Source organism: Telopea speciosissima, chromosome 9 (assembly GCF_018873765.1).
Source record: "Telopea speciosissima isolate NSW1024214 ecotype Mountain lineage chromosome 9, Tspe_v1, whole genome shotgun sequence".
NCBI classification, from domain to species: Eukaryota; Viridiplantae; Streptophyta; class Magnoliopsida; order Proteales; family Proteaceae; genus Telopea; species Telopea speciosissima.
Genome location: NC_057924.1, coordinates 52,709,358 through 52,724,442, shown reverse-complemented (window position 1 = coordinate 52,724,442; position 15,085 = coordinate 52,709,358). Strand labels below are relative to the sequence as shown.

The 15,085-nt window shown below is 38.4% G+C and overlaps 1 pseudogene; it reads left to right on the top strand.

Moving 5' to 3' along the window:
- Window positions 1-13,722: 13,722 nt before the first annotated feature.
- Window positions 13,723-14,758, top strand: LOC122639070 (annotated as a pseudogene).
- Window positions 14,759-15,085: the final 327 nt, after the last annotated feature.

Here is a 15,085-nt window from a genome sequence, read left to right as displayed (position 1 = left end):
TCTCATCTGTAGGAATTTTCAAAATAATAGATGTGGGTTTTTAGTCCCTCATCGGTCACGGAGAATTGTTTCCTTTGGTTTATATATGATTGTGAGCTATTATCACATGTTATGTTTGAAAAGATTGTACGGTACACTTGCGAGTGAGGACGGTGACCGTCTGAGCGCGTACGCGTGCGTGAGACGTAATGTGGCGCTTTGATGGCGCACCTTAATCTTTTCAGGATCGACGGTGTCTGATCAAGGGGTGCGTAGGATCGATCCAATTGTTGGATCGGTGGCTAATCAAAGGGGGGGGGTGCAACCCTTGGTTCAACGTTGAGCCCAATTGTTGCAGCCCACAAGTACAGCCATGAAAGCCCAGCCCAATAGTCATGACTTGTCAGATCAAGCCATATGAGTCAATGGGTGTGACCCATCCGAACAGGCCTTGTGGGCCTATAAATGGGCCACGAATTCTCTCAGTTCAGTATTATTAAAATCTCTGATAGCTTCACAGTGTTACTGTCTCTACAACCAGTAACAGTCCGCCTGATTTATCTTGGGAGGCAGGTGTAGGAGGGTGCAAATACTATCTTAAGGACAAAACGATTTCGTTCGACTCATGCCATCTTTCTGTCCTCTTCCTTTTATTCGCTTTTTTTCAACATCATCTCTTGCCCAACAAACGATACAAGTGGAAAATGTTTAATTAGGATTTTTCTCCATTTTCAACACTCACCTCTTTCCGTCCAAGCCTGTTTGCCCTCACTCCACAACCCGGGAAGAAGATTCTCAATGGTGAATAACGAAGAATAGTTGGTGTTAATCTCGCTTACTGTTCCTCTCATGCCCAAACATAAGGAAGGAGTTCAATCTATATTTTATCTGTTTCGATCAGTAGAGAGCTAAAGTGTTTTATAGAATTCAATTACGATTGTTATTTGTCATTTCAGCTTTTTAATCTGTTAGAGTAGAGCCTTTGTCTCCTTAAAGGAGAATAGTGAAACACCAGAAGCGTTTAAATGGATGAACCTTCGCTGTCATCTCTTCATTTGATGTAGAAAACAGCATTTAAATGGCTTAACCATGCTACAGAGATGGTGAACAAAACAAAGTTCTTATAATACTAAAGTTCTCGGAGCCATGAGCTCTGATTTAACACAAATATGGTAGCAATTGGGGGTGTAAGTATGGCCCTGTCGGCCCAAACCCGCCCTGAGCCCAACTAAAGCCTGGGCTGGATTTTTCAACCGTGAGGGTGGGTTAGGGTTGAAATTTTCAGGCCCTAGGTTAGGGTTGGGCTAGGTTAGGGGTTGAAGGTTCAGGCCAAGCCTAGCTTGACCTGGCCCTATGTTAGGTTATGCTTTACAATGTATTGTTTACATTTTATAATTTTTGTTTAGTATCTCATTATGTATTGGTTAATTGGTTTACCAAAAAAAAGACTAATTATCTATTTAACAAAATTATTTACAATTTTAAGATTGTGCTAAGTTTTTAACTCAAAGAAAAGTCTAATAGTCTAATAGTCAATTGAGTATGAAACAAATCAATATTGGATGCAATCACTTGTCTCTCAATTTTTTAATTTATACGACAACGTAAATGGCAAAAAAACAGGGCACATCTGAGCCAACTAGACCCTAACAAAAATTAGGGTCAACTAGCCCTTGGTAAAAATCAGGGTCATTCAGGGCCAACCCGACCGGCCCGATTAGGGTCAATTAGGGCCGACTTGGTTGGGCTGAGCCCGACAAGGTTGGGTTTGGGTTGAGATATCTCAGCCCGATCTAGGACCGGGTTGGGCGTGGGTTGAGCTAAGAAGACTCAGGGTTGGGCTAGGGTTTTAAAAAACCCAGCCCATTTTCACCCCTTGTAGCAATTTTCCAGTTTATCTTTCATTCCTTTTGTTACTCTTTAAATGGAGTTACAAAGTGGTTATCACCGCTAACACCATAACTCCCCACTAATTTTTTTCTACAATTTTTTCAGTCTAACTTTCACTCCTTTTGTTGAATCGTTATCCTCTCCTGTAACTGCAAGTGCAGTACTGCATCGTGCGGCGCAGCAGAGGCCATGTGGCACAGTGGGCCCCACATGGTGCACATGGCATCTGCAGTCATTGTACGATGCAGTACTGCACCGTGCAGTAACTGCATAGGATAAAAATTCCCTTTTGTTTGAACTCATGTTTCAAGTGACCAACATCTGCCTAGTGTAGTTGGTGAGTTGTGGTGCGCTTCATGCCCATGATCACGAGGAGGTTTGGTACCTTCCACCCCCCCCCTATCCCACCCCCTAAGTAAAATATATATAAAAACTCCCAATTCCCAAAAAAAAAAAAAAAAAATCATATTTCAAGTGTGAAAGATGAGAAAAAAAAACAAAAAAGGGCCAACGTGGACTGCAAAATTTGGAGGTAAAAATGACCCCCCTCTTCCTATTTGTAGTCCATGGAACAGTAGGATGGCCTGGCCCGGCCCATCCTATGTATATTTTATGAGTGAAATTGGAATTGGAGTCGAAAAACGAAACCAAAATTGATTTGAATGGAACAAAATAAATTCGATTCAAATTCATATATATATAATTGTTGAAAAAGAGTCATTAAAATATAACCATTAAAATAGAACCGTTAAAATATAGCCATCGAAATATAATGATCACTGACATTATAGCTTCATTATATACCAATTTATAAGTTTTAACTTGATTTGACTGTTACCATAAAAAAATCTTGACCTGACTTATGACATTGAGATAAAACAAAAAGAAGTTCTCCTACATGTCACTAAGGAGAGTGAAGCAAATCATTTCAATCTATTTTTATAATCCCCTTCAATCATTGTGATGAGTGGAGATGAAAGGTTACAATTTGTAAGGAAGAATGTTCTCTGTGCCACCGGCCCCATTCCCTCAGTGGCTCCCACCCTCCCCCTTCTATCTTCCGCCCTTTACATCTTCCCCGCCCCTAAATCTCCCCCATCCTTTGGCAGCATTTCCTTGTCCCCACCCTTTGATCCCATCTCAAGCCAAAAAAAAAAAAGGATTAAATGGCGTTTATTTTTTCTGGTAAAGAATGGCGTTGTTTTTATGAGATGTAGAAGTCAAGGGCAGTCCCATTCAATTGTATTTTCTACAATGCTAAGGAGCTCTGAAGATAGCTGAATTTACTTTGTGATGAACATGATGGAAATCCATGGACCAAGCAGCATTGTCAACTGAGATGTGATAGGCTGGATTGTTAGCGGGGGGTTGCAAACGGAAGTAGACAGAAACGGTCCTCCATGATTGCTCATCCCAAGATGGACCCAAAACACAGAAGGGGAAACCAAAATTGATTTGAATGGAACCAAATAAATTCGATTCAAATTCATATATATATATAATTGTTGAAAAAGAGTCATTGAAATATAACCATTGAAATAGAGCCGTTAAAATATAGCCATCGGAATATAATGGTCACTGGCATCGGAATATAATGGTCACTGACATTATAGCTTCATTATATACCAATTTATAAGTTTTAACTTAATTTGACTGTTACCAAAAAAAAATCTTGAGCTGACTTATGACATTGAGATAAAACAAAAAGAAGTCCTCCTACATGTCACTAAGGAGAGTGAAGCCCATCATTTCAATCTAGTTTTATAATACTCTTCAATCATTGTGATGAGTGGAGACGAAAGGTTAAAATTTGTAAGGAAGAATGTTCTCTGTGCCACCGTCCCCATTCCCTCAGTGGCTCCCGCCCTCCCCCTTCTATCTTCCGTCCTTTACATCTTCCCCGCCCCTAAATCTCCCCCATCCTTTGGCAACATTTCCTCGTCCCCACCCTTTGATCCCATCTCAAGCCAAAAAAAAAAAAGGATTAAATGGCGTTAATTTTTTTCTGGTAAAGAATGGCGTTGTTTTTATGAGATGTAGAAGTCAAGGGCAGTCCCATTCAATTGTATTTTCTACAATGCTAAGGAGCTATTAAGATAGCTGAATTTATGTTCTGATGAACATGATGGAAATCCATGGACCAAGCAGCATTCTCAATTGAGATGTGATAGGCTGGATTGTTGGCGGGGGGTTGCAAATGGAAGTAGACAGAAACGGTCCTCCATGATTGCTCATCCCAAGATGGACCTAAAACACAGAAGGGGAAACCAAAATTGATTTGAATGGAACCAAATAAATTCGATTCAAATTCATACATATATAATTGTTGAAAAAGAATCATTGAAATAGAGACGTTAAAATATAGCCATCGGAATATAATGATCACTGACATTATAGCTTCATTATATACCAATTTATAAGTTTTAACTTGATTTGACTGTTACCAAAAAAAAATCTTGCGCTGACTTATGACATTGAGATAAAACAAAAAGAAGTCCTCCTACATGTCACTAAGGAGAGTGAAGCAGATCATTTCAATTTATTAGCTTAGTTCAGATCTAAGTGGTTCTTGATGTGTCTTGACTCGTTGCGTGTTTTACTACGAGATCTAGGCCCTTTATTCAATAAAAGACAAATATACCCCTATTCAAACTAAAATATCCCTAACAATCGATGCTCTTGCATCAAAAAGTGTGGGCATATGCCCAAAGACGATGTCTTTGAGATTTTTCAACATTTTCATGCTGAAGTTGAAAGGGAAAGAGGAAAACCTTTAAAGTGTATTCGCCACTATAGAGTAAGCGTTGGTGGGGAATATACTTCGAAGCAGTTTTAGAAAATTTTATAATCCTCTTCAATCATTGTGATGAGTGGAGATGAAAGGTTAAAATTTGTAAGGAAGAATGTTCTCTGAGACACTGCCCCCATTCCCTCAGTGGCTTCCGCCCTCCCCCTTCTATCTTCCGCCCTTTACATCTTCCCCGCCCCTAAATCTCCCCCATCCTTTGGCAGCATTTCCTTGTCCCCACCCTTTGATCCCATCACAAGCCAAAAAAAAAAAAGGATTAAATGGCGTTTATTTTTTTCTGGTAAAGAATGACGTTGTTTTTATGAGATGTAGAAGTCAAGGGCAGTCCCATTCAATTGTATTTTCTACAATGCTAAGGAGCTATTAAGATAGCTGAATTTACGTTGTGATGAACATGATGGAAATCCATGGACCAAGCAGCATTGTCAATTGAGATGTGATAGGCTGGATTGTTGGCAGGGGGGTTGCAAACGAAAATAGACAGAAACGGTCCTCCATGATTGCTCATCCCAAGATGGACCTAAAACACAGAAGGGGAAACCAAAATTGATTTGAATGGAACCAAATAAATTCGATTCAAATTCATATATATATAATTATTTGAATGGAACCAAATAAATTCGATTCACATTCATATATATATAATTGTTGAAAAAGAATCATTGAAATATAACCATTGAAATAGAGCCGTTAAAATATAGCCATCGGAATATAATGATCACTAACATTATAGCTTCATTATATACCAATTTATAAGTTTTAACTTGGATTTGACTGTTACCAAAAAAAAATCTTGAGCTGACTTATGACATGAAGATAAAACAAAAAGATGTCCTCCTATATGTTACTAAAGAGAGTGAAGCAGATCATTTCAATCTATTTTTATAATCCTCTTCAATATTGAGAAATTTCCCTTTAGTACGGTTCTTGAATCTCGATTAAAAAACACTTCAGCCCGTCCATTTCAAAAGAACTCAATTCATATTATATATGCCCACATCCAAGCCCTTACGGGACCGATGTGGGACTATTGTACAGAACAGAAACCAAGAATTTCCAGAACCCAAAACCATAGTTTAAGATAATTTCCAGAATTCCAGACAAATCGCATGAAACCAAATCAGAAACTAAGATTTGAACAAAACTCTGGTTGAAGGTGATGAGTTCTAAATAAATCAAAATAAAATTTTAGAACAAAAGCCACAGGACAGAACTGCAGTGATGGGGCTAGAAAACTAATCAAACAGACCTTACATACTGTAGGATAGATGTCCCAAAACTTCAATCCGTTCAATAACCAGAATTCAGAATTGATTCAAAAACAAACTGAAGGGTTTGATAATCAGGATGAATATCACAGTAAAAACTTAGTAATTTCTGATGGTGTAAATAGAAGATATTAGAGAATCCTAGTTGAACAAGAAAATTTCAACTTGGACAGAATCCAGCACCAATACTGTACTAATCTTAAAAACGATTTCAGAAGATGAACTAATGAATCACCACAACAGGCTATGTGAATCACCATAGAAATAAAAAGCAGAAAGCCATCCTTCATTCATTAAAATCGTGGTGCTCTTTGAGCCCTACAACTGCTTATATAACTTCTAGGTGTGTAGTGCAGCCCAATTGCATTTCCAAAAAGTTTCAGAGATGCACAAGCAACCCCATGGATTTATTTCATCTTTGGTTCAACATATTTAACTTTAGACAACCCCCTTTACAGTAAGGTCACTGAATTGGTCCCAACTTTCCCAACTAAAAATGTTACATTTGGAGCTCTCCAATGGTGGGAAGGTGGGAAGGTGGGAAGGAGATGAACTGAGAGACAGAGAGAGGAGAGGAAAAGTCGCGGTTTGAAAGTGTTTCTCTTTTCTGCGTTTTGTTTTTTAGGAAACCACGTTTTTGGGTTTACAATCCACTCGGGTTGAGATGATCCATTTGGCAAATCAGGTTGGGCTTCATGAAATGGTGCAAAGCAATCTCCACCACACGATCTTTTTGTGCCACGTGTTGCACAGTGAAAGTGACACTGCCAGGTACCGTCGGATTAAGGAATTCGAGAGGATTTTTATCCTTGAACATTGGGGTTGGAAGATCCCGGAGAAGGAGAGGGAGACGAAAGGGAACCAGAGGTCGGTAGAGATTTGGTAAAGAATTACTTAGGTTGTAATATTACTATGTAAACCCTTCACATATTGAAAACATGAGTGAAAAGTGGGGGTCAGAAAGTCATAGTGAAGTGAATTGTTTCACTATGCACAGTGACAAGAAAGGCAACCCAAAAAAAAAAACTATAAAAATTGGATGAAATTAAAATCAACTTGGGCAAGTACTATAGGGGAACTTTGATTCAACAGTTGAAAATTCAAGTATAAAAGCCATACAATTATGAGCCAAACAATAGGAATAGGACCTGAAATATGGCTAATCCAAGAATGTTGTTTTCCATCCAACCTTTCAGTTTAACTAGAACCATTCATGTGGCCCAGAAGAGGCGGATTGTGAAAAAAAAACTTATCTAAGTGAGTTGTGAACAAGGTTCAAAATCCAGGTATCAGATTTGGTATCAGTCATGGCCGACCTTTCTAGATTGGGATTGGATCACTACAAATCGAGTAGGATCGGTCAAAAAACCCCTCAAAATCATTTTTTTATGGATTGGGTCATGTATAGGCCAGAGTTGGTGGGTGTTGGGACCTCAAGATCGGATCAGTCAATATTATCCAGATCAGATCGGTCAATATCGATTAGTATCAGTCAGTATCGGTCAAGATAATATATATATTAAAAAAAAACTTAAAAATTTTGAAAAAAATCCAAAAAAGTTCAGTTAGATCGGTCAAGGATTGGATCGGTCAATCCAACTGAGTTGGCTGATCCAGGGAACGATCCAGTCAAACCTTATCATATTTGTCTAAACTCGGGATCAGCCTCGACCAATACCGAAACGATCTGACCGATATCAACCGATCCAATCCAAAATTACGAACCATGGTTGTGAAGTGATAAATTTTCCCATTTCTACATACTATCTATTTATGTCTAGTTTAAGCATCAAATAGAGTTGGCTATGTAGCAGGAAGAATTTTTGGAACTCTTCTTAAAAGTTAAGTTTTTTGAAAATGGTTGAGAACAAATTAATAGAAGGGAGCACGAGAGAAAATGCTTATTAATGGAGCTATATCAATAAATTTGAAATTAAATTTAGGGAATTAGTTTTTTGTCTGGGAGTGTGGCCTATGCCAGCACTCCCATGTGTCTATCTCTCTCCTCCTCAAAACAAGGGGATAGAGGTGTCTTTTCAAATGGAGAGGAGAGAGAAAGACTCATGAGAGTCCTAGCATAGGCCACACTCCCGGACAGAAAACTTTCTCCCTTAAATTTAATAAGGGAAAAAAAACTTTGTGGGGGAGCATGCACACTGCGCCTAGACATAGAGGGGGCAAAATGACCACCCCACTTCCCATGAAAGACAGAAATGCCCACCTGCTTCCTTGTGCACTCTCAATGGCCCTTGTGCATGCATAGGAGCCACGGTCCCCCACAATAATATATAACAAATCAGAAATCAATACTGCCTTTTAATTTGACACTTAAATATATCAAATCACTCTACCATGTGGCAAAAATCAAGTAGGCTAGACCTTTTAGTTGACAAAACAATAAAGATGGATCTTAAGCAGCAAACCATTTTAAGAAATCCCCATCATTGTTGAAGTCTATGGGTTATCATTATTCAAGCTTCATTTAGATAAAATCAAAAAAGGAAGAGGGACTCTGTTTGGGACTCGTGAGTGTAGTTGCTACACCTAGACTCAATCCCCTATAAAATGACCATCCTACCCCTATAAAATGTAGAAATCTCATCCCTGATGATATTTCCATATGCGCTCCAATTGTCTCTTGCTGGTGCAGGAGCCGCACTCCGGACAGAAACTCTCTCCCAATCAAAAAATAGAGAATCCCTCCAATGTTTGATCCAACAATATGCATTTTAGCAAAGAACTACTAAACTAAATCAACTGGACCAAGTTTCCCTCCACCCACCATTAATGGAAATCCATTCACCGCAGATGTAGGGTAGGCGGAAGAAGGCATTAGAAGGGTATTTTTGGAACATACTAAAACCCAAGGAGGCTAGGATGGGTTTGTGAACCCTAGGCTGGGTGGTGAACCATCCTCAACTGGTGGAGGAAAACTTTCTCCCAATAAAAATATCAACTTATGTTAAACCAAAAATTATCCATTAAGGGGTTTTCTTCACAAAGCACATAAATCTTCAAAGAGAATGTATAAATGACACCCATATTAGTGTGTTTAGAATTTGACACCTTCATTTGATTGCCCTTGTCTTATTCCCAAAAGCACTTAATGCTATTTTTTCAACGAAGGTAAATCTGTCATTTTATATAAAAAAATCACATTAAAATAACTTTCAACTTTTAAAAAACCTACTTTTATCCTTGCATTAAATAACTTTTGGAATAAAACTAGGGGCAAAAATATTAAGTTACAAATCTTTTGACACCTTAGAAAGTTCCATCTTCAAAATTGCAGGATTTAGCACTACTAGCGTGGATTATTATAGTTTTCCTAATTAATAACATCTGCAAACCCTTTGGAACAACAAGAGACCCTAGGGGAAGATGTAACTTTTCCCTTGCCAATTACTATGAACCTAAAATTTATGGCTGCACCGAGTGGTTAAATAGTCATCCTTAGACCATTTGGTCCGTAAGTACCTCAAGGTGCTTCACTAATCAGTAATAAAAGCTCAGTCATATTATATGACCGTGCATGGAACATTCTTGCAACTCGGGTAGCAGCAAAAGTTCGTCCCTCACCATGACCCATGGACACGAGGGTGGGTAAGACATGGCTTCTTGCACACATACACATATCAAATTGGAACTTAAACCGAAAATCGAAACCAAAACTGGACCGAGTCAACCTCAATAAATTTGGTTCAAATTCAATTATGAAATGTAAGAATCCAATAAATACAGTTTATTGAATGTAAGAACAGAATAGAATCAAATACAGATCGAAACCGAATCAAACCAAGCAGATTCAATTTGAGTATCAAAGTTTAGAACCAAATCTATATTCGGCTTCATTTCGATTCACGTTAGCACTCTCTTGGACTTAACAGAAACTGAACCGATTGACAAGCAAAGGGTGTCAGCCGTGTGGGCTTGGACGTGTTGATCAACCAGGTCTTGGGATATAAATCTGGCCCGTGCTTCATTTGTGAATAAGAGGTACTAGAACGCATTCCCATGCCCAGCAAGTTAAGGTTCAATTAGGACAATTGGGACGATTAGGACACCATTTTGGGAGAGAAGTAGAACTATATATTAAAGCTTCTTTCTTTTAAATATTAAACACAAAACTCTTAACCCGGACCCGACCCGACCTGACCCTGACTTAGGACCATGAAAATTTGGCCCTAACCCACCCTCAAGACCCGAAATCTTAAGTCCAGGTCCTGTTCGGGTTCAGAGCGGGCCAGGACTGGTTCGGGCCTACAGGGCCAAACTTGCACCCCTAATTGTCAATATTTACAAAAATATCATTACTATTATTCTTAAACCAAATAAAGACCTAATACAGTTGCATGTAGTGCTAGAACTTATGAAAGGGTTATTGGCTGACATAACGTTGACGCTGCTTACTTTGGATAACTTGCTCAGGTGGGCCAAGTCATAAACCCCAGAAGTGCCTAGCTGAGTTGGTGAGCCTTGGTGCGCTTCATGCCCATGCTCACCAGGAGAGGTCTCGAGTTCGAGTCTCCTGGCTGGTACCTTACCCCCCTCCCCAGGTCACTCCCCCACCCCTAGTCTGGATCCTCTCTAGCGTCATTGAAGACGATTCCTCTCCAATAATGCTCTCCTAAGGCCACGTTTTATAGCCATTCACAGAGACTTAACTCCGTTTCCTCATTCTTTTTTCTATTTCCTCTCTCCCTCTTTTTAAGGAATCCAAACAATCCTGTAACTCATATTGGTTCTGATGAACACTACCAATTGGGTATCGATCCCCTGCAAAACTATTGGTGTAGTATGAAACCCACTACCCTTGTACTTTACAATTTGACTTTAAATCTTCTTTCTCTTAAATATCTAGCACAAAGCTCTTAATAGGATGTGGTCATTGATTCCTCCTTTGTTCTTGTGTCCAATAATACGATGAAAATGGTGGGTTCAATTCTTTTGGAGAGCTCTAACGGATATGCCTACGTAGCCAATGAAGAGATATCTTTTTTGTTAGAAACGATCCGTGATCATGCATTCCAAACTTTTGTATATAATAAAATAAAATACATTTCATATCTCAAGCTAGAAAACAGACCTAATTCCCAGTCAACACTTTTAACAAAGCTAACGTTAAACAGAACAAAATGACTAAATCTATCCCTACGACCAGGACAGAACTGAATTTCTGGACACAAGCAATCAATGTTCCTTACCCATCCAGCTGTCTAGAGATTAAAATTTTTTTTTTTTTTTTTTTTTAATATACATTTCATTCCTGATTAGAACAAGTTTGGATTTTGACTGTATTTGTGTTTTATATAATTCATTACTTTATCTGTTTATAAGCTTCTTACTAGTTTCATATTAATTATCTCAGAAGCTTCAAGCATCCAGAAAGTTAAACAGTACACATACAGAGAATTAAAAAATGCTACCAAAGATTTTAGTCACGAAAATAGAATAGGGGAAGGTGGTTTTGGTGATGCTACCAAAACATTTTACTTGGTTTCAATATTCTTGCTGTGATGCCTGAATACTCTAAATACATAGCATACAAAATATACTTCAGGAGTCCTGCTTTATAATATACTTTCTTGTTTTGTATTCTTATCTATTGAAATTCTTCTTATTCATTTGGTCAGAACAAATATATTGGCCTATATTGATAAGTGTTTTTGTTAAGATTTCTTAATACTAGAAGTTTGATTAAATGTAGTAGCATATAAAAACAAGAAAATGATAATTTGAACAAGAAGTGGCAAATCTCAGACAGAGTTCCTAACATGCACACTCTAACCTGCTTGACTCAATGGGCTAACTGTACCCTCCCCCTCTTCAACTCCATCTGAAACCCACTAAATTTCCCAAGTACATATTTTTATTATGATAAAATAATTAAAATTAAGCTAAATTATTACAGCTGGTTCTTCCCAGCTTGTGATAGCCCTACAAGTTGTCATGATCCTTCAATTATTTGAAAATATATGAAGGACCACATACGACAGATCTTTATCTCCTGCGGTTTCCTATCCGGTATAGTTCCTACACTTCATCTCATAGGGGGCAAAAATGACCACCTTACCCCTTGCCCGAACACATTGCCCGGGTAGGGTCCACCCCCTCTTATTAGAGGCACTAGAGAACTCTACGGGGCAGAGAATCACAAGAGATAATTTTCCCTTGGATTATTGCAGTTCTAGCCATATATGATTGATCCTTGTTTTCGAGAATAATACATTTAACTAGGAAACCTAGAGAGAGAGGTGAGATGCTACCAAGAGATTCATGCATGCGTTGCAAAGGTGCAACAATTGATGATGGATGCTGGATTATGGATGCAAGCGGAGCGACAACAAAAATGTTGGGATCATCGTCCCAAACTGTAATTTGCAAACCTCATGTTACAAAATTAATAATTTATACTTTTGGTTCTCTCCAATGTCCCAATATTTGTGCTTCACAGTGTCAACATCCATCTATGGAGTTCCATGATATATAAATGGAAAGACCATGGTATTTATAGGCAAATTTCATACTAATGAAGTGAATGTTGATTAGGTTGATGAATGACTATTGTATGTTGCAAAATAAAATTGTTATAACTATACACATTAGCCTCATGTCTAATGAGTGTCTAGCAAGGTCCAATGAAAATAATGCTGCTTAAGGATGAGAGGTATTCAAAGCAGTCAAATCCGATTGGCCAAAATTTTAAATTGATTCTATTTGGGCCTATGCTGGATCACAAGGTCATGCATCCAAGATGCCAAGAGATGAAAGGAGTACATGTACCAAACCATGTTTACCTTTGAAGAAGAGGAAATGGTATTGTGTAGAGAAGAAAATTAATGGAAGAAGCTTTCGATTTGATTCTAAGAATATATACATGAAGAGATGTGGATCTGTTCTTAAATGGCAAAAAAAGTAGGGCACATCCGAGCCAACTAGGCCTAACAAAAATCAGGGTCAATCAGCCCTTGACAAAAATCATGGTTATTCAAGGCCAACCCGGCCCGATTAGGATCAATCAGGGTTGGGCAGGGTTGAAATATCTCAGCCCGACCTAGGGTTGGGTTGGGCGTGGGTAGAACTAAGAGGACCTAGGGTTGGGCTATGGTTTTAAAAAACTTGGCCCAACCGAGCCCTGTTTCACCCCTAATAGTAATTTCGAGTCTATCTTTCATTCCTTTTGTTTGAACTCATGTTTAAAAAAAAAAACGACCGAGGGGTGAATTCGGCAAAGCTTCACTACAAATTTTGGAGGTAAAAATGACCCTCTTCGTATTTATAGTCCAAGGATCTGTGGGATGGCCCGGCCTGGCACATCCCATGTATATTTTATGTGTGAAATTGAAATTGGAGCCGAAAATCGAAACCAAAACTGAATCGAATGGAACTAAATAAATTCGATCCAAATTTGGTTATCGAATATAGGAACCGAATAGTACTGAATAGGACCAGATAGAATTGAATGCAGGCCAAAACTGAATCAAACCAAGCTGGTTCAATTTCAGTATCAAAGTTTAAAACCGAATCTATTTCGGTTCAGACTTCAGACTAGCACTCACTGAATCATCCACAAGTCCGATTAGGACTAGGAATACTAAATCCTATGGCGATTACGAAACCAAAAAGGTAGTAAACTATAAAATTAAGTTCCATTTTTCTCTCTTCTAAAGCCCAAAACTCTTTCTAGCTAGTTTCTACGTTTTGGTCGTTGATTCCTTCTTCGTCCTCGTCCCAGATATTCTCTGGCTGTGAAGTCTCCAACGTCTGCAAATTAAGATGGGAGAGAGGAAGGTGCTGAATAAATATTTCACTCCCAATTTTGATCCTTCAAAACTTCCACAGAGCAAGAGGATGAGGAAGCAGCAGCAAGCAGAAGGACCAAAATCAAATTAAAGTAAGAATGATGCTTCCCATGACCATTCATTGTAGAACTTGTGGGAATTATATGTACAAGGGTACAAAATTCAATTCAAAGAAAGAAGATGTTACTGGGGAGAAGGAGAAAGAGAAATATTTGGGAATAATTCAGAAATTCCGGTTCTACTTCAAATGCACCAACTGCTCTGCTGAACTCATGATGAAGACTGATCCACAAAATTCAGATTATGTTTTAGAAGCAGGTGCAACTCGCAATTTTGAGCCTTGGCGTGCAGATCAGGATGATGAGGAAGAAGAGACGACGGGAGATGCGGCAATGAAATCCTCTTCGGAGAAAAGAAGGTTGGATTCAAAAAGAGAGATGGACAATCTTGCAACATTGGATGAATTGAAGTCATTGAAGTCTAGACACGCAAAGGTGAGAGAAGATGCGGTGGTGCTCCTTCAGGCCTTGCAACACAAAACTGATCAGGAAAAGGAGAAGAAATTATTGGCGGCAGAAGAAGAGGATGAAGAAGAACTCATAAAGTCAATTTTTACCCTGTAGGGATCAAAAAAGAACTCTGTTAGAAGGATCTATGACAAAGATGATGACCACGATAATGATGATTTAAATCATCTTTCATCATCAAATGTTGGTTCCAAGAGGATAAAAGTTTCTCTAGAAGCAGGGGCACCTACAAATTGGGTGAGAAAAGACTGTAGTACATTTGACAGCCTCAATACTAAAGAAACTCATGTAGTTAGAATTTCTGTTGTGAAGAAGAAGAAGAAGAAGCCTTTACCACCTTCTACTTCTACTGATGAACGCAAGCAAGAGGAAGATCAGAAGAACAAGAAGCAAGAAGAGGATGAGCCAAAGGTCACTGATGCAACAACCACTGTACTGCAGTCCCTGTGTGAAGACTATGGGAATGATGAAAGTGATCAGTAACACTATTTGTAATTTACTTACCTCCTTAACTTTTTAAAGGATCATCATTTTCTTGGGTGAAAAAAAAACATAAAAAACATTATATAATGCTCCATTAGTTTTGTTTTTATGTGTTTTTTTAATTTATATATGATTGCATCTATCATAGTCAAATAGTAATATATAGGATTGGAATGGATCATTATAGGATTGGAAAAATAATAAATTTTTCATATGTGGTTAGTAAGTGTTGATTGAGCTATAGATCTCAGAAACTCCTCTTTGAGATGTTGCTATTTTCTAAAAATTGATCTTACAATTCAGCTCTTCCTCCTTTCCTGGATTTAA